Source organism: Leptonotus elevatus, chromosome 9, assembly GCF_054856555.1.
Source record: "Leptonotus elevatus isolate MCC_2025b chromosome 9, RoL_Lele_1.0, whole genome shotgun sequence".
In the NCBI taxonomy this organism is placed as follows: Eukaryota; Metazoa; Chordata; class Actinopteri; order Syngnathiformes; family Syngnathidae; genus Leptonotus; species Leptonotus elevatus.
Window position 1 is genome coordinate 3,655,250 of NC_141247.1, and position 20,836 is coordinate 3,676,085.

General features: G+C 41.2%; 1 long non-coding RNA gene across 1 annotated transcript; it reads left to right on the forward strand.

Annotated features, from left to right (window-relative positions):
• The first annotated feature begins 5,370 nt into the window (after positions 1 to 5,370).
• LOC147168024 (uncharacterized) lies at positions 5,371 to 11,781 on the forward strand. Its single transcript, XR_015095921.1, has 3 exons — positions 5,371 to 5,438; positions 6,881 to 6,956; positions 11,739 to 11,781. It is a non-coding gene; the product is annotated as an uncharacterized LOC147168024 (long non-coding RNA).
• The last annotated feature ends 9,055 nt before the right edge of the window (positions 11,782 to 20,836 follow it).

Consider the following 20,836-nt stretch of genomic DNA (forward strand, 5'->3'; position numbering starts at 1 on the left):
TTCTTGCTTTCGCTTTAATTTCCACAACTTTCTTATCATTCTCTCTCACCCTCCCTTTTGGAGACAACCTGTTAATCTTTTATTTTTTCCAATTTTAGAGCCGCCGCTCCTCCAACACAAGCTTTTTTCCGTTTCTCTCATTAATATCACCAAACACGCAGTTAAAGACATTGTAGGAAACCATCCATTCTCGCAACACTTCTCATCCACTCTTTTTTTTAACTGTTCTCTCTCACTCCCCCCTCCTCGTTCTCTCATACATTCCTGATTTACTCACCCAGCACACTTATTTAGAATGGTTTGGTATTTGCCGCAAATTGAACCATTCACTTTCCCTATCAAAACTCTCCCTTCATTTAGTTTTTATTTATTTACTTACTTCCTTATTTATTTATTATTATTATTTATTATTTTATTTTAGTTACTTCATTGAAGTCTTTTGTGGTACCACAGTTACACATAGGCCTTCTTTTTCCTTATTCAAAGACACTTGCTTATTCCCAAACAAAAGTGTCCGAGCCTTAATTTTCTCAGAAGTGGTGGAACTATTCCTCTTAATTCAAAAGTTCTTGACTAGGACCAAACAAAAACACTCGAGCCTTAATTGATCAAAACCACTCGAACTTCTTATTCTCTTATTTCTCTTCACTCAGTTATTTCTTATGCGCTCATTTCTTCGTAACGTTACCCCATATACAAGGACTTCAGTTTCTAGGATTCTAAAATAGAACGAAACCACCTTGTATATTTAATGTCTTAGTAAAATCCAAAAACAAGGACTTCTTGTTTCTAGGATTCCGTAATAGAACGAAACAACCTTGTGTTTTAGACTTTACTAATATCTGTTCACTTAGATCTCATATACAATTTAGTCACAAATTAAATGACGTGAAAACAGGTCTCGGAGTATTCAACAGACAGAAAATCAACTAGGAGGATAAATGTCCTCTTACCTTTAATTACTTTGGCGCCAGATGTTCTGTCTGTTGATCAACACCTCAGCCCGAAATCACGTCGGGAGTCACCAATTGTTGGAAGAGTAGATATTTTCAAGTTACCGTCCGATTTCACTAATTAACACTGATATTAAAATTATCACTAAGGCTTTTACATCTAGATTAGAAACAGTAATCCCGACAATCATTCATAGCAACCAAACAGGCTTTATTAAAGAGCGTCACTCTACTAATAATATTAGAAGGCTCTTTAACCTTATTAGTATGTCACAGCGGCATGATAAAAAGGCAGTTATTATATCATTGGATGCAGAAAAAGCTTTTGATAAAGTTAACTGGTCCTTCCTCTTTGCTGTTTTAAATAAATTTGGCTTTGGGAAGTCATTTATTCACTGGGTGTCAGTATTATATGATTCTCCTAAAGCTACTGTTACTACTAATGGGATTATATCTAAGAGTTTTACTCTACAGAGAGGCACAAGACAGGGATGCCCACTGTCGCCTTTATTATTTGCAATATTTATTGAACCGCTTGCATTAGCCATACGCCAGGAAAGAATGATTCAAGGAATTCACTCTGGGGTAACAGAACATAAAATTAATCTATATGCCGATGATATTTTACTTTATTTAGAAAAGCCTGCTATTTTGTTAGGGGAAGTATTTAACTTAATAACTAAATTCTCACAGTTATCAGACTATTCTATTAACTGGACAAAATCAACACTTCTACCTATTACAGAAAATTCATGGAACCCTGCAAGCCAGGACCCATACTACTCATTTCCTATAGGTAATTTAAAATACTTAGGCATAAAAATCTCACCTATATTAACTGATTTAGTTAATTTAAATTTCACTCCACTTCTGGATAGCATTTATAGTGACTTGGAGCGCTGGAATAATCTTCCTATTTCTCTAATAGGACGAATAGCCACTATTAAAATGAAAGTTTTACCCAAAATAAACTATTTTTTCTCAATGATTCCATTTAAACCTACGGCTAACTGGTTCCAGTTGTTGGACTCAGCCGTTACAAAATTTTACTGGAAAAAAAAAAGAAGCAAAGATTAGTCTATCTACTCTTCAGAAAAATAAATCCAAAGGAGGTCTAGAGGCACCAAATTTTATGCACTATTATATAGCCAACCAGCTACAATATATTATTTTATGGGCACAACCCAATAGAGATACTAACTGTTGGCTGGAACTAGAACAGAAGGATTGTAATAACCTCAGACTCCTAGATTTACTCTTTATTACAACATCGATTAAGCGACATAACTGCTTTAAAAATCCAATGATTTCCGCCACCCTGACTGCCTGGTGGAAGGCACTAGAAATGACAAAAGCCCAAGTGGAGCCCAGCGGGCTTTCTCCCCTATGGCATAACCCCGACTTTCAAATTAACAACCAATCGTTTTATTTGAATGTGTGGGAGCAGAAAGGAATTACACATCTCCACCATCTCTTCTCAGATAATATGTTTATATCATATACATCCTTGCTCCAAAAATATAAAATAAAAAACGGAAACTTTTTACATTATTTGCAAGTTAAAAGTATGATAAAGAAACAAATTCCAACACTCCAGGGTACGCTCCAACCGCCTGTTTTAGCTAAAGATATTACCAAGCTTTCTCCGACAACAACAAAAAAACTCTCAAAAATATATAAGTTACTTTCATATACTGATAAAACGTCTTTACCCATCTCAAAATGGGAAACAGACTTGTCTATAGCTCCGGAATCTGTCTTTTGGATTCAAATTTGTGAAAACGTTGTTAAAATGACAAAACACACAAATTTACAACTTATCCAATATAAAATTATTCACAGAACATACATTACTCAATATATGATGAAGAAAATGGGACTCTCAGACTCCGACATTTGTCTCCAGTGTTTACAAAACACTACAGACACTTATTTTCATGCTTTATGGTTATGTACTCCGGTTATGTGTTTCTGGACTAAAGTCTTAGAAAAACTTTCCGCTGTCTTGGACTGTAGGATACCGTTCTCTCCAAACTTGTGTTTGCTAGGTGACTTAACAACAATTGACTTACCACATAAACAATTTCAATCTATACTTGTAGCCCTTACTATCGCAAAAAAAACAATTCTTGTTAACTGGAAAAATAAACAAACTTTGAATATCGACCAATGGTCTAACCTCCTCATAAATCATATTTTAATGGAAAAAATATCTGCCTCAAATAAAAACCAAATGTCAAAATTTAAAGAAACATGGTCTACGTATATAGAATTTTTTAACCTAAACTTGGATTTTAATTCTGCCTGTTAGCGAGAGCCACAGCAGCGTTATAACTTGCATTGATGTTTCTGTATTAGGCAATTTGTAACTAATGGTTGTGTTTCTATAGTCAGGAACCCGGCTGCTGCCAGCGGGATCGAGCGGATTCACCTCCGATGGGCACCAGGGGTTGATATTCGGATTCACGGCATGCCAGTGGGTTAATTCTGTGGGTGCTGTCCCCCCTGGCTGGGCGTGGGCGGGTCTGCCCCTCTGTTGGCTGCTGGGTGGCGGCTGCGTCTTGGCCGTTCCCTGGGTCTCTTGGGGGGTGCTGCGTTGCGGGGCTTTCCCTGGTGTCGGGGGCGGCGCCGTTCCGGCGCGGTCCGTCGCTCTGGGCCCGGCGACGCGGTTCGGGGCCTGTGGGCCGCCGGGGTGCCCGGTGGTTCCCTCTCCCCTCCCCCTTCCTCCCCCTTGCTGCCTCTCCCTCCTCGCCTCTCCCCGCCCGTCCTCCGCCTCCCTGTCCCCTCTCCCTCGTCACCCTTCCTCCTCCTCTCCCCCTCTCCTTGCGTCCCTGCCGCTGCCCCCTGCCCTTCTTGTCGTCCCCTTCCCCCCTCCCTTCCCCCTCCCCGGTACGCCTTCCTTCCCCTCCCCTGGGCCGGGGGCTCCATCCATGGCCCGGGTCTCGGTGCTACGGGGGCCGGCGGGGGTGGCTGGGGTTTGGTGTCGTGCCCGCCCCGCTCCAGTGGGCGTCCTGGCACCTCGGGCGGGACCCAGTATCCGGGGGGCGGATAACTGTGAGCCACTGTATTTAACAAACAATCTGTTGAAATCTGTTTCATGTTTGAACAGCATTGAAATAAATATTAATGTCCATTAATATAACATTCTTCCATGTTTAACGTATGAACCCTAACCCTAAAGTAAGACACTTGGTTGAATATTTCCATTAAAAAAATTGAGGTTTAAAAATAGATTCGGCCGCATATCGAATCAATTCAAGAATTGTGCTGTGCGCTGTAATTTTGTGATATATTGCTGAATGTTTTTTTCAACACCCATATAATTAAGTCATATTAGTATCAAACACTTCACAAAAAAGAACAGACATACTGCAACAAAATATGTACTATATATTAAATCTGAAATATGATATACTATCCAATATGATAAACAATGCAATATTAGTTTATGATCATTTACAGTCCAGCTGGTACACGCCTGTTTTCAAACCTCAACATCGAGAAGCTATATGACTTCCTTAGAGGATCTATCAGCGGACCCGTTACTTAAGCTGACCCATGAAATCTTTTCAGTGGTCCATCCTTGTTCCAAGATGTGTCTTTAAAACAATTTACTCCCTCCTTGAAACGGCTGCATAAGGACATCTTTTGAGTTGCTTCCAAAGATTTGAGGGACAACTTGGAACTCGTAGTTGTATGTTTCAATTAAGACAATCGAGATGAGCCCTTTTGTGTGATTTGTAGTGCTGTAGTTGGTTGTTTCCCCCTCTTTTTTGGGAATGTCTTGTATTTGATCCATTAAACAATTATTTAATTAATGCATCTTTTCATTTTTCAGCTGTTCTTCACATGTGACAACACATCCATTTAGTCACTCAATCTCATGTTCCAGCTGTCTCTAATTGCTGTATGTAGCATTCACATATCTCTATATTTTCAGAATACACAAAATGTGGAATCAGCAGTCCGTGTGCTGCTTGACTGCTTAAGTCATCAGTTTGGAAGCACCACAAGTTCTACACCTGTTGCTCAACCTACATCCCAGCACACCGTTCAACCAGCAGCTATGAGGCCTACCAGCAGTGTCATAGCCAGACCAGGCACAGTGCAGCAAGAGATGGTTGGTTAACGATATTACGATTTTAGAATGAGAGTACTCATGTGGTATGTAGCTTTAAAAACAACAACTTTGTACCATTGAATTAAATAAAAGGCTAAAGATATTAGATCCTTGACAATTTAATGTTCACTAATTAAAAACGTTTTGTGCTTCATAGATGTTTCCCAGTGTTTGCTTCTCGAGGTCAGAAGCGCAAAATAAGTTTGGCAAATCCTCTTAATGTTTCTGTGTGTAAGTTGATAGAACTGCAGTTCTGTCTGCTATCAACAAACATGGAAAAAACGCCAAAAGAGGAAACTTTTCTCTTGGAAGCGGGTCTTGGGAGGAGGACCATAAATATGGGTGACAATGCCGATCACGCAGAGGTAAGCCTAAAAGACAATTCTACACTTGAGTTTTGCCAATGTATTGTTTTTTAATTTTTTGTTTCCTTCTGTATATGTGTGTTTCCATTACCCTCTAATTTGCGCAAAATGCAAGTTGCGCAAAAGCAAACTGTTAATGGAAACACTGTAATTTGCGTTCCCATGGTTTTTGAGACATGTCTAAATACAAGTATTTTGCAAAAGTGTAATGAAAATAGTGTTGCACGGGATACCGGTGCCAGTACCGTACCTTGATGTTTTGGCCTCAAAAACGGCTCAGTATAATTTTTTCTTAGTACCGGTACTTAAAAAAATAAATACGAGACAGCCCGCCAACTCTGTTTTATATCTACCGATATGTGGAAAACGCCTTAAGTAAGCGACACGCCTCTTTCAGCGTGTGTGCGAGAGGGCGCAGGAAGATAGCTTCACGCACTGAAGCGCTCGCTGGACGTGCACTCCTCGTGGAGAAGCATGAAGCGCTAATTAAGCTTATTAAGTGTAGTGCTCGCTGGACGGCCACGTAAGCTATGCGACAGCATTGGCATTGCCTACGCATGTTTTCAATAAACACATGAAGAACACATGTGTGGTTTTCAATTTTCAGTTTTAGAAACGTTTTGTGACGAGAGCAAATGTTTTTCGTGAAGAAGCAGAAGAAAAAGCAGCAATCATTCCTGCAGTGGACTTAGGGTGCGTTCAATGAACAGGCACACAGTCGGAAATCACAGTTATGCATAGTAAAAGCTCAGACGACTGACAGAGCAACAGACACAGGTTGTGACGCATTTTTGACACATCCCTTAAAAATAAGTGGAGTGCGAATTACTTTGTTCCCAGTTTGTAGTATTTGATGACAGGCAGTTTTAATTTTGCTGCTTTTGCTGATGTTTTAGAGTTTTGTCGAGGTAGCGTTTCAGTAATCGAGGTATTTTATGCAGGTCAAAATTTTGGTATCGTGAAAAGACTAAATGGAAACCAGTGTTTTCCCCAGCATTTTAATAGAGCGGCGAGCCGCCAGGCTTTTCTTGACCCTCCGCCAGGTTAAGCGTCCCTGGAATTAACCGGGTACAAAAACAAAAAAGTAATTGCTCCACAAAATTATAAATTCGCTCCTTAAAGAAAGAAAGAAAGAAAAAAAGGAGAGGAAAAAAGAAATGTGCTCCTTAAATGAAGTCATGATATGCAAAACTGCTCCGCAATTACTGCAAATAAATAAATTAATTCTGATCCTTGTGCGCATTGACTCCCTCTGTCAAACGGACAACGAATTATAATCACAAGATGTCGGTCGGTCTGTTTGGTTACCCTCCCGATACCGTCATGTGAATTTTCCACCATATCGCAAAACTGTTAATTTTCATTTGCAGCTAACAAAGTTGTATGAAAATGTATACATATAACAATACACTATTACAGCAGCACTTGCTTACTACTTTCAGATAAGCAGACTGCTCCTAGAAGAATATCCCAGCATGCGAGATTTACAGGGTGGCTGGTTTCTTAAAAAATCTACAGGTATGGTTCGTCATTGGATACATACTTCAATTTTTCTTTGATTTAATTTTGTTTTTTTATACCAAGCTCTAAATTATCCGACAGTGTGACTGTTACAGTGGTCCCCTTCATCTGAAGCCTTGTTTACAGTATGGTTAGCCAGCTTTTCTCATTGATGTCGAGTGAAAGGACATGCCCGGAACACCTCCCCAGGGAGGCGCCCAGGAGGCATCCGAACCAGATGCCCGTGCCACCTCAACTGGTTCCTCTCAACGTGGAGGAGTAGCGGCTCGACGCTGAGTCCCTCCCGGATGACCGAGCTTCTCACCCTATCTCGAAGGGAGAGCCCGGCTACCCTGCGGAGGAAACTCATTTCGGCCGCTTGTATCCGGGATCTTGTTCTTTCGGTCACGACCCACAGCTCGTGACCATAGGTGAGGGCAGGAACGTAGATCGACCGGTAAATCGAGAGCTTTGCCTTTCGGCTCAGCTCCTTCTTAACCACAACGGACCGATACAGCGTCCGCATCACAGCGGATGCTGCACCGATCCGTCTGTCGATCTCCCGCTCTAACCTACCCTCACTCGTGAACAAGACCCCAAGATACTTGAACTCCTCCACTTGGGGCAGGATCTCATCCCCGACCCGGAGAGGGCACTCCACCCTTTTCCGACTGAGGACCATGGTCTCGGATTTGGAGGTGCTGATCCTCATCCCAACCGCTTCACACTTGGCTGCAAAATCACAACTGTGGCTTGTTGGAAAAACAATCTTTGTTTTCCGCGTGTTTGTTTTGTTCCGGGTAGTGAGAATGTTGGTTATCCGAATACAGACTGGAGATCGGTGAACAGGTCCTTCGAAGGATTTATTTTACTGAAAATTCCGGACACAAACAAGTTTACAGACAAATGGCTGCAGTCCTCTCGCAAGTGTGTCAATTCCTGACAATTGCAATATTCTTATACTATCAGAAAGGCGGTACAATAAACCCCTCCCCTCTCCCCTTTCTCCCCACCCCTGCCCCCAGCCAAGACAGACTTTTACAGCATTCAATACACATTGACAGATTGCCTTTTGATGTGGAAATATAGTAGTTCTCAGACCTGACGGCACCTAGCATAAGATAAGACTTACAAATAAATAATTTAAACACATTTGCTTCACACCAGACAAATGGCTCATTGCGTGTGGGAATAGAGGAAGCTCTTCAGACATTCCGTCACCTGTAGACATTATTCAAACACTCACCAAGCTTTACTTCTGGGAAATTAAAACAGTTATGACTAAATCTAAACAGTTATGACTAAATCTAAACAGTTATAACTAAATCAAAACAGTTATAACTAAATCTGGGCAGAAGACTCTCAACAGGTTCTAACATCACTTTGTCTCACAGACCTTTTTTTGCAGACACTCACACAAATAAACAAACATGGTCACCCAGGCAGCGAAGCGAACCCACACCTATCTACACTGTAGGCAAGTGACGGCCACCTGGAGCCCCACAGACCACAAACTACTCAACTCGGAATTTCATTTCATACAAAGTGCTGTACATGAAGTAAAAATCAGTAATGGAATAAAGAGAGGTAAAACAAAAATAACACCAAAAAAATCAATAATTATCTTAAGCGGGTAAATGAATAAGTCAATTAAATAGCACAAGTAGGTAAGTAAATTAAAATAAATTAATGAATAAGAAAATACAGAAGGCACCATAAAAAATTGAAAGAATGATGAGTCTCATGCCGAGTCAAACAAAGAACAAAGATGTGTTTTAAGAGTGGGTAGAGAGGAAAGTGTCCTAATATTTAACGGAAGTTCAATCCATGGGGAGAGATTTTTGTAAAATCTCCCAAACTTTCTAGAGAGGAAAATAATGTGCTGTTAAGCACAATTTAAATTTAAGTAAAACAAAAAAGTTGATTATCTAGAAAGGAAAGTTGGTCGATCATTAGTAAGTGGGAATATATTTTTATTGTCTTCTTTATTCATAATTATTCTTTCACCATGCGGAAATATTTCTTTTTAATCCAAATACCTGATTATTCAATAGAATTTCCCGTAGGATATTTGAATACCTAAATATTCGATAGCTGCAGCACTAGAGGGGACTGCAACCTGCAGTGCGATACTATACCATACATAATATAAATGGATAATGAAAGAGATGACCTGACGCTTGGGGAGGACTGGCCAATTGGGAATTTGATGAGTTTCCCAAATGCCCAGTCTATCCACGGCGACAAATCAAATAGTAATGGCTTGATGCCGGCCGAACAACGAATCGGCATGTTGGACACTGCACCACCGCTCCCTGGAAAAAGTTCAGGCTCAGGATTTTTTTTTTTTTACTTTAAGCCCTTGATAACACCCAGTGGTGTAGTCCAGGGTATACGCGGGTATACTGAGTATACCCACTTATTTTTCAGTCAGCATTGAGTAAGTCAGACACCTATGCTGTTTTCGTGTGTAGGGTGTCTCAGTTCTCCGAAGCGCTTTGGAGAACTGAGACACCCTGGCCTACACACTCACACCTATCAACGGCAACGTTCAATTGAGGAACGCAAGGGTGGAAGTGCAATTATTGGGGCGCAACCTATATGTCGCAACAGTAATCGTAAACAGCGTAGGTGTCTGAGTTACAGAAGTTGGAAGTCCGTGGCATGTAGACCATATCTGCTACTACACACGGTGGTTGATATAAACTTTTTTTTAAATTACCTAGTAATTGACATTTGATTTATTTTTAACTCTTTGACCGCCATAAACGTTATAAAACATTTAGTAAAAACCTACGGAGGGGCGCCGAGGACGTTAAAAGACGTTCACTATGGGTTTTTTTTTTTGGAAACGGGTGGAGGAAAGCCTTGGGCAGCTGTGTATCAAGCAGATCTAGTTAGTTTAATGACTCATTTTGGCCCCTAGATGGCAGCGATGACTCTCTTTGGACAAGATTGGGTGGGCCGCCCACCGTGGGCGTCAGTAGAAGACGTGAGGCGGAGCTAGAGTGTTGAGGGGACAATGGCTGATGATGCAACAATGGCTGATGAAGCAACAATGGCGACCGGTTGCAAGCAGCTCACGCTTGAGCATTTTTTTCAAAGACGGAAAGCATCGATCAATACTAAAAAGCGCATTGATGTCGACGATGATGATGACTCCGAGCTTGACGTCAAAGTTGGAAGCCTTGACGCGACCGTTATGATCACGTAGTAAGCCTCACCGGCTAGCGCTGCTAACGCCGGAAAACGCGCAGCACAACCGACCGGGTACTTCTGCACAAGCGGACATTCGATCGGGCGATGGAGAGTAGTCGAAAAGCATCGACCAATGCACATTGATGATGATGATGATGGTAAATCCCGAGGTTGATGCTAAAGTTGGAAGCCTTGACGCGACCGTTATGATCACGTAGTAAGCCTCACCGGCAAGCGCTGCTAACGCCGGAAAACGCGCAGCACAACCGACCGGGTACTTCTGCACAAGCGGACATTCGATCGGGCGATGGAGAGTAGTCGAAAAGCATCGACCAATGCACATTGATGATGATGATGATGGTGAATCCCGAGGTTGACGCCACAGTTGGACGCGGCCTTTATTCTCACGTCATAAAGCCTCACCGGCTAGCGCTGCTAACGCCGGAGCTGCACAAGCGGACATTCGATCGGACAATGAAGAGTACCCCGAGTCCAATGCATATTCATCGGAGGAGCGGGTACAGTCTGATCACGGAGAAGACACTGGTTCTGGACTACGATGCCACCATGAATGGAGTGGATAAGATGGATCAGAACATCTCTTACCACCCGGTATAGCAACTGAAGGACATGAGGAAGCCAGACGTAACACCACCGTAACGTAACCATAGCATGATCCTGATATTAGACTTTATGGCAACACACCCTGCAGTATATACTTGCTATTCCCCGGAAAAAACGGCCGGCAAGAAAGTGTAGCTTCTGCACGCGAAGAGGCAATCGCAGTGAAACTAATTTGTTGTGCAAATGCTGTTGCGTCTCCTTGCACGCAAGGGAGTGTTACACAAAAAGAAAAACTGTCGTTGAAACATCCACATAATTGTAAATAGTACCACAGTTGCACACATTTGTAAATAGTTTGCCAAATTGTTGTCAAATTGTTACACTGTTGAATGTAAATAAACGTATTTTGCTATCAAAAAACACTTTTTCATTCTTGGTGGTAGTGTTTTATAGAAGTAAAGCACTATTTAGGTGTTTGTGGCATCATTCATGGACAAAAAGAAGTGTAAAATTCACTTGAGTGCATGAAATAATATTGTTTCACTAAAAGCTTGATTTCTCCGTATTTTGGTCCAAAACAAGCGCATTCAAATGAAACTAACCATTTTCTATTGTTGATTACTAAAGAACGGAATAAGGTAGAAACAAACTTTTTTTCTGATGAAAGATGAGAGTTCAATCTTTCATTTGGTAGTATCTGTGTTTCTATAGTCCAAACAGAACATTTTCTGTGGACCTTGAAAGATCAGTCAAAATGCTTAAATCGGCTGGCACTGACAGCATCCCTTTTCTGAAAACGTCTGGCAGTCAAAGAGTTAATTATTATTTAGAAAACCTGATGATTTCTCACTGCACACTTGTTAGAAACCACAGGGTTAACAGATCAAAGTCATTTTAAGCATAACAATTTTTTTGTCAAATTACTTCTTTTTTAAACTTCTGTCACAGGCGTCTGTTTATGAAAATTGGGCTTTTTCGGTGGAACTGTCAAGTTTGTCTTATGAAAATTCTATTCATTTGATTCTATATTTTCCATAGACGAAGGATGAGTGTGAAGACGAAACGGTCCCGACAGCAGAACATGATTTAGAGGTAATTGGTGAGGTAAGCAATCCGTGTATTTGTGTAACAGTAGTGTGTTTATTCAAATGTCATGATCTGCTATACTTTGTTCTATACTGTATTCAACAGTTATGTTACTTCTACTTTATGAAACCATGTCTCTATATGCTTGGTACTGTTAACATTGTTAACATTTTTACTGTTTCATTTTAATATTTTAACTGTTTTGAATTTAGTTATAGCTGTGTAGATGTAGGTGTAATTATGATAACTCAATATAGTTTGATGCTTAATGCTTTTGTTCTCTTTTTTATCTTTGTTCTCTTGCCTGGAAAAAAGAAAGTTAATAAGTTTATTTTCTTTATCTAAGGGAGTATAGTTTGAGGACTTTCTGTTCGTCAGTAATCCGGTCAATGAAGTTCAAGGACGAGCTAGGATACTGCTGTCGAAGTCTAATCTGATTTTTGCACCTGCAAGAACTCGGGAAGGGAGGGGAGAAGCGATTTCCTGTGAACATTGTTTTTGTATAAATGTGCCGTGTGCTACATTTTGGGGACACACATTTTGGACGGATCACTGCTTGGGTGACTTCATATTGTGTTATCAGAAATTTCTGAATAAACCTGGCAAGGAACCTCTTCACAAGAATCTCAACTCTGATTTATTTAAACACGCAAAAGAGGACAAAAATACTTGTACTCTAACAGTACTTTTAGGACTCCTGTCCAATTTGTGGAAATGTATTTCCTGCGCAAATTGTTGCATACCATGCAAGTTCATGTGGTAACAGGTATGACAGACATAAATTTAGAGATATCAAAACTGCATGAGAATATGCACAATATACTACAATTCCTTTATTACTTATAATGGTGTTTGAAATTTAAAGCGTACATTTCTTCATGTAAATCAACAGGTACATTTTCAAGATATAAAATTGTACATAATTTGACACATGACTACTGTGTATAAGTTTTCTTTTTTGGATGATGCAAGTGTGATAATCAAACTGTATAAAATATTTTTATTTTTTTTAATATGTGTGCTAAAACATGTGTTCATTCAATCTTTTTCAAGATTTCCATGTGGTAGCTCCACTTCTGCACAATCATGTTTGCCTAGTGACTACATGACTCAAAGCAGCACTGGTGCATCAGTTGTCTCTGTCTGCTCATCACCTGATATAACAACATCAACAGCGACCCTCTCAACAGACAATACCCTTTTACAGTCCAGACCTGATGAAATGGATGAGTTGCGTTAGTATTATTATTATTTTTTTTAAGAAATAATGATATGTTTGGTGAAAGTTAAGAAAAACTATCACATTGAAAGATGTTAAATGTCAATATTTATTACAGTGCTGTATTTTTTTTTTCATCTCACCAAAAATCTAATTACAATTATTGAGTTTGTCATAGACTTGCATATGTCTTTGTTTATTCTACAAATTGGTTATAGGCACAATTTGTAGAGTAGTGAATGTTGTGCAATTAATTATTTTTCAATTACAACTTCAATTATAATAAACTGTTTTTTTCTTCTATTTTTTGTGTGTTACTACAGCATGGCAAAACGTAGTGGATCCAGAATTAGCAACTTACCAGTACAGAAGGCAGTGTCTGCAAACCAAAGAAGATGAGCCATACCTAAAAATAATAATAGACATTGGAGAAGACGTAATGGACCAGGAAGCCAGAATCCTCAATTTTTACAAGACTCCCAATATAGATTGGGCCAAACCATTTCAAGCTAAACTAAAAGGTGCTGTAAACAAACCTCAACTCAAACATGTTGTTTTTGAGTATTGTATTCGTAACATGATTTGCTTTTTATATATTTGCAGGGGTGCAGATAAGTAGCATGTTAGTGCGCATGAGCACCAAAATTACAATAATGTAGTCAATGTGAAATCTGTCATTAAACTTTTCCACACTAGGTACACATCAAGCCAGCCTAAATACAAAGTCAAGTCAACTGCCACAAAGATGGCTTCCGATAGCCAACTTCAAATAAAAATGCATAGATTTACATGTGCAGCCTTAAACGTAACTTTTTTTTTTTTTTTAAGTTCACACTTGCGACATGTAGCATAGCTTTCTATGAACAACCGCTAAGACAGCTGGCTTGAGTAGCCTACCTCCCTGGTAACGGATGCATTTGCATGGAGATGTGGCTGAAGGCGTCGTACAAGTGCTGCCAGAAGGACAGTTATCTTCACATTACTGAACTGTGGCTACGGCAGTCATTCAAAATATGTAATGACACGAAAGTGGTCCATGTTGCACAAAGGAGTGGATAACTAGTAAGCCAACAAATGTGCCACCTTTTATTTGAACTTGCAGTGCCACTAAATTAGGTTAAATTCACTGACCTGTATATATTACTGGATAGCCGGTAGATACACGCCCAAGCAAGCCGTTTAAGCCACAAGTCTGCCATCTTACCCCTCCCATCCCGCAAGCAGACTACTGTATAAGACAGTGACTTCTCTGGGTAAAGGATGACAAAGCATAATTAACAGATGGTTGGTAAACCATGTAATCAAGCAATTTACAGCACTGATCTCATAATAAAGCAGACAAAGTGAAGGTAGGCCCACGTACAAGGGTGAAATGGTCTCGTCTTCTGACACGAGTATACGTTTTTTTTCCCACTACAAGTGTGGGTGTTGCATAATCTGAAAAAGGCCATAAAAGTAGCCTAAAATTAACACTTTGTCTAGATTTGTCTGTCCCAAAATTCATATCACGGTATAAACTGCATCCTTTCACGCTAACGGTATACATCACGGTAGAGAGTTATTTATTTATTTTGTATAAATAATTTGCTTACTGGCTTAGATGTTCCTTTGTAGAAGCTCAATGGATTAAATGAACAAAGAAAAAATACATTTACTTTGGAAAACATTTAATGTGCAAATCATCACCAATCAAAAAAGTCAGCCCTCTCTGGTGCAAAATAGTGCAAACAAAAAATATTGCAGATATTTTTAATGCAAACAGTACAATTGGCTTAGAGCAAGTATTCTCTTGAAGAACACAAAGACAATGCACAAGTGGCCATTGAAAACAGCACAAGTCTTGGTTTTATATGACACAGACTGAATAGTTGCAAATAGTGATGGAAAATGAAGCTTCATCAACCATGTGTTTTTCTTCTTCTTCTTTTTTTTTTACTCCTTGAGGACGAGCAGTTAAGAAAATGGATTGATGGATGGAGATGGTCCACTTGGTTTAAAGATAATGGCTGGTGAAATTTAAATTGATTACATTTACATTGCATCTTTAAACCAAGAGCACAATCTAGAGGGGTAACGAAATATTGCATGTGATGTTTTCTTCTAAGATGATAAAACAAATTTCTCGTGTTACCTTTGCTAGCAGGCACGACATCGTCAAAATGCACAATGCAATGACGTCATCAACATGCGCTACAGTGGTACGACGGTAGAGTCAAAATCTCTACATTCGGCAAAATTTATACCTTATATTCAATATATCGTTTATATCGCCCAGCCCTACTCAGTAGTATGGTGATTGTCGACCAACTCAAGGGCCCGCGCCCCAGGCCCGACGCAGCAGAACGGTTATACAATTACAGCTCTCTTTGTGCAAGAGCCAGGATACAACATTGATTAGTTGCCAGCCAATCCAACAACTATGCACACTCGCAATCATGCATAAATATTTTTATTGTGGGAGTACAATGCTGTAACAACAGCAATCCCACATGAACATATGAAAACATGAAAAATACAAATTAAAAGGCCAGAAAACCCATGACCTGAAAGATGGATGTGATTGCTTGTGTGATGTGACCATTGGAGAAGGTGTTAACAGACACTTCTTCAGTATGATAATGCACAAGTTACAACATGGTTTCAAACTTGATTGCGGTAAGTCTTAAATAATCCTAAAGACACTGGGCCAACTCCACTAAAGGTTGTTTGTTTAAGTTGCAAGGCAAAATAGAACATAAATGTTAGATAATTGACTCATGATCTTATGAAGAAATTATGTGCACCATCATGGCAGACAGCTTTAGTTATGGTGATTATTTCTTAATCTGCTCACTTCCTCACCTCCCTCCCTCCTCCACTACTACTATTTTAAATATGTTACGATCTGTCACGGAGCGGAGTTGAGTCTGCCGGCGTGTGGAGTGGAGGACCCAAAATGCAGGGAGGCAGGAGAACCACGGCAGGAGTGCGGGTTAGACTGACGTACTTTATTTTACAAAAAACACTAACCGGGGTACTGGTTAGTGTTAAATAAACAAAGAACTGAAAAGATACAAAATCAAAGTGACAGACAGAACACCGGAGGTGACCGCGACAAGCGGCAATGATCCCCCACCAACTGATCACCACCCGGGAATTAAATACACCCACACTAATGAGGAGACTAGACACACCTGTGGCTGAGGGCCCGGATTGGTCAAGCCGAGGAAGGGCAGGACCCCACTCAGGACCAATCAGGACCTCCAACCAAAACCAGAGCCCCAGACATGACAGTACCCCTCCCTCAAGGGACGGATCCCAGACGTCCCAAACAAAAGTCAACATCTTTAGTGGGACCCGGATGAGGGCTCCGGCGTAGAGGCCAGGGGCTGCAGCGGCACAGGCGAGCGGGCCAGGGGCTGCAGCGGCACAGGAGAACGGGCCAGGGGCTGCAGCGGCACAGGAGAACGGGCCGAGGGCCGCTGCCGCACGACGTGCGCCGCCGGAACGGGAACCAGTGGCGGGCGCTCCACGAGCGCCGCCAGAACTGGCAACGGGCGCTCCACTAGCGCCGCCGGAAACTGGCGACGGGCGCTCCACTAGCGCCGCTGGAACCTGGCAATGGGCGCTCCACTAGCGCCGCCGGAAACTGGCAACGGGCGCTCCACTAGCGCCGCCGGAAACTGGCAACGGGTGCTCACGAGCGCCGCCTGAACTGGCAACGGGCGCTCCACTAGCGCCGCCGGAAACTGGAACGGTACCTGCCTCTTGGTCTGCTGGGTCCGTTTGTGGTGGGATCATTCTGTTACAATCTGTCACGGAGCGGAGTTGAGTCTGTCGGCGTGTGGAGTGGAGGACCCAAAATGCAGGGAGGCAGGAGAACCAAGGCAGGAGTGCGGGTTAGACTGACGTACTTTATTTTACAAAAAAACACAAACCGGGGTACTGGTTAGTGTTAAATAAACAAAGAACTGAAAAGATACAAAATCAAAGTGACAGACAGAACACCGGAGGTGACCGCGACAAGCGGCAATGATCCCCCACCAACTGATCACCACCCGGGAACTAAATACACCCACACTAATGAGGACACTAGACACACCTGGGGCCCGGCACAAGTGGCTGAGGGCCCGGATTAGTCAAGCCGAGGAAGGGCAGGACCCCACTCAGGACCAATCGGGACCCCCAACCCAAACCAGAGCCCCAGACATGACAAAATATCATTTAAAATTTGTTTTAACACAGTGATTATATTGCAAATTATTGTAAGTTAATCATTCAGCAAATACAAGATATCTTTCAGCCATACTATGAATAACTAACAACAGACAGCATAGCCATAACACATGACAAATCAGTCAATCTGAAGATGAATACACAATCATAGGCAGGAAATTGCAATCATGTGGTTCTTATTACCGTATTGAACATAAAATGGCAAACCCCATTTACATTTTTTTTTTTTTTTTTTTTACAGGAACCACTGTGCTGTTTGAAGGCCAACCAGATAATTTAATTCCTGCCACTTCCCAAGTATTTGCACAGAATGACCTGTTTGTCATGGCAGTCATGTTCCTTCATGGGGGCCCTCGTCTGTTAGGTATTAGCCCAGCAGTAATTCATGTGTTGCTTGGTAAATCACCACAGACAGTGACAATCATGTTAGAAGATGTGGCAGACATGGACATCAGGGAGACCATACGCCCGGTAAGTACGGTAAAGTGCAACGTTATCCATTGGAAAACATTGTTATTCAATGAAAAAATATGGACTATACTTTTACTTTTTAATGTAATTTATTGGAAATAAATGTGCAGTATTTTCTTTTTAAAGCTGTTTGAGAATCAAGAATCTGCTGGAAAGGAAGAAACAAGTGAAAAAAGAGGACTGGCATTGGCATGGGACATGCCTATATTAACGGCTAGTAACAGCACCTGGTTCCTTCACAATCTACTTCAACATGCAGTAAGTGTGGCTGATTAGTGTTATATCCATCAAAAGTTGTCCTACTTAAGTGTCTCCTATCTAACAGTATATAATGCTTTGATGAATGTACATTTTACACATTGCCTCTGTATATGTAACTGGATAGCCGATAGGCCAATGCTTTTGAAGCCGCCATATTACTACTCTCAAGAAATGTTTCTCGGCATACGATCCTATAGGAGGATCCTTGATGAAAAATGTTGGCGCATGCGCGGTTGGTTGTCTGACAGAAAATGATAGCGGGCTCAGCCGCGCTGTATAAATGAGACGTAAAACAATATCGCCCATTTCAAGGCGAGGAACAAGTCAGGGTGGCTGTCGATCATGCTTTGGAACACCTGAATAAGACCGAAAAATAAATATGACAGCGGTTTTTATAGCTACTGCACAAACTCGATTTCTTCGTTTTTTAAATCCTCTCCAAATAACAAATCTATAGTCACAAGTAATTACCGGTAATAAAGTGAGCCTCACAAACCCTGTCAGCATCAGCTGGAAACCAGGCTTTGAGCATCAAATTATACCCTCCTGATGGCTCGCAGCATCACAATATGTCACAATAAACAATATGTCACACACGATCCTCATATATATTTACAGTATCGAAATTGGAGAACATTTGATTTATGATGTTTATAAATTTATTAAACATAAACAAGAGGACTTCAGACATTTTACAACTTGCCTTAAATACATGTATACATTATATGCTTAATGAGGGTTGTAGGAGGAAACTTGTATATTTTTTAATAAATGAATTATAACTGCTGTACTGTAACTCAACAAAAGATGCCTCTGCCAAATCTAATATTGGGGTCTAAAGAACTGAGCGATAAAAGTAAAAGGGGGTCGTCAAAGCAGCACATACTGTCCAGTGTCCACTTGTTAAAAAAATAGTGACCACCTTGCCACACCTGCCCCCCGGCCCAACACTAAGAGCCTAGGAGTTGTATATGTCTAATCTGTATGTATACCTATAGTATATATTGTAGTCTTCTCTCAGGATGGGAGAGGTAAGATGGTCGCCCTGTGGCTTCAATGGCTCACACGGTTGTAATACCTCACTCACACGTGATACTTTAAGGTGCTCGGCCGAAACTCCCGCCAACTCAAACAGCTGAAGCAAGGACTGAAAGAAACCCTCATTATGCTGTTATTGGAGTCTCGACCCGATGCAGTGGCATCAGTTTTTCCAACAGAAACAAAGTCTGAGTGCAGTGTGGAGGTATTCAACGAAGTATGTCTTGTAAAACTTTGTCTCTGAGTACACAAATCACACAAGACTAGGATTTTAAAATGTCTGTAATTTTCAAAGTTAAAAATGTTGCATGGGAATTAACTGGAATTTATGGGAATGCAAATGGATTTCATTAGGTCAAGATTGGCCAGATAACTTCATTACACTTGGGTTAAATAAATATATATATATATTTTTTTAAAAGTTGTGCGAGTTTGAGAGAGCCTGCTCATGGGCATGTTGGGGGGAGGGTTAGAGTTTTCTTTGTACTGTACTATGGATGTTTTACTCACTCAACACTTTTGAGTTGCAATGTAATGTATAAAAGGAGCTATATCAATTTTGATTTGATGTGACAGTCTGGCAAAACATTATTATTTTTTTCCTCAAGGTTAGTTTAAGGTTGCGAAGATGTTTGCCAGACCCACCACCCATCCATCCATCCATCCATCCATCCATCCATCCATCCATTTACTACCGCTTATCCGGGGTCGGGTCGCGGGGGCAGCAGCTTTAGGAGGGAAGCCCAGACCTCCTCAGCCACTTGAACCAGTTCCTCCGGCGGGATCCCAAGGCGTTCCCAGGCCAGCCGAGAGACATAGTCTCTCCAGCATGTCCTGGGTCGTCCCCGGGGCCTCCCGCCGGTGGGACATGCCCGGAACACCTCTCCAGGGAGGCGTCCAGGAGGCTTCCGAACCAGATACCCGAGCCCCCTTAACTGGCTCCTCTCCACGCGGAGGAGCAGCGGCTCGACCCTGAGTCCCTCCCGGATGACTGAGCTTCTCACCAAATCTCTTAAGGGAGAGCCCGGACACCCAACGGAAGAAACTAATTTCGGCCGCTGTTTGGCAGACACTCGCAAAGAACTTTTATGCTCCCCATAAAAACATGTTCATTATTCCTTTGTGATTTACATAGAATGTTTGGGGCCGTAAATAGACTTTGCAAGTGTCTTGAGAACATCTTTGCAACCTTAGAATAAATAATAATAAAAAACTGAAAACAAAGAAAAACTCGCTACATGCACAGTCCCTTGCACGCAAACCTTTGACGCACGTTAGATACAACCTTTAAGCCCATATCCAAATGAGAGGGAGAGTGTTTGCTTAGGGTTAGGGTTATATTATTGAATATTCGTCATCATATGTTCAGTTATGCAAACATTTGCCAACATTTTTAATGTTGTTTCCTTGTTCCAAGGACATTTTGATTTGGAATCATTTTCAGTGAACAATTCCAACCTTGAACAAAGTCTGACGAGAAATCAACAATCACATGTTGTTCCCCTCAGCAGGATACAGGTTTCATTGTTAGGCTGTTGAGACCACATCAGCCTTCACACAATTAACACCCATGTCTGGATTGACCATTTGTATAAATTAGAGAGAAAATTGCAAAATAGAATGAATTGGTTCAATGCCAACTGTGGTGCCATAATGATTGTCTCATTTGCTGTCCTAGGTTGTTTTGGACCTAATCAAATGGCCTGAGGAACCTGGGTTGGACGATGAAGATGGTTACTCCGTTGACTGTAGATGTAGAATAATGGGGTACTTGCGTCAGTTTGTGAGGACAGGTAAATGACATGTTGATATTTGTACACATTTTGTAATGCATAAATGCAGATTT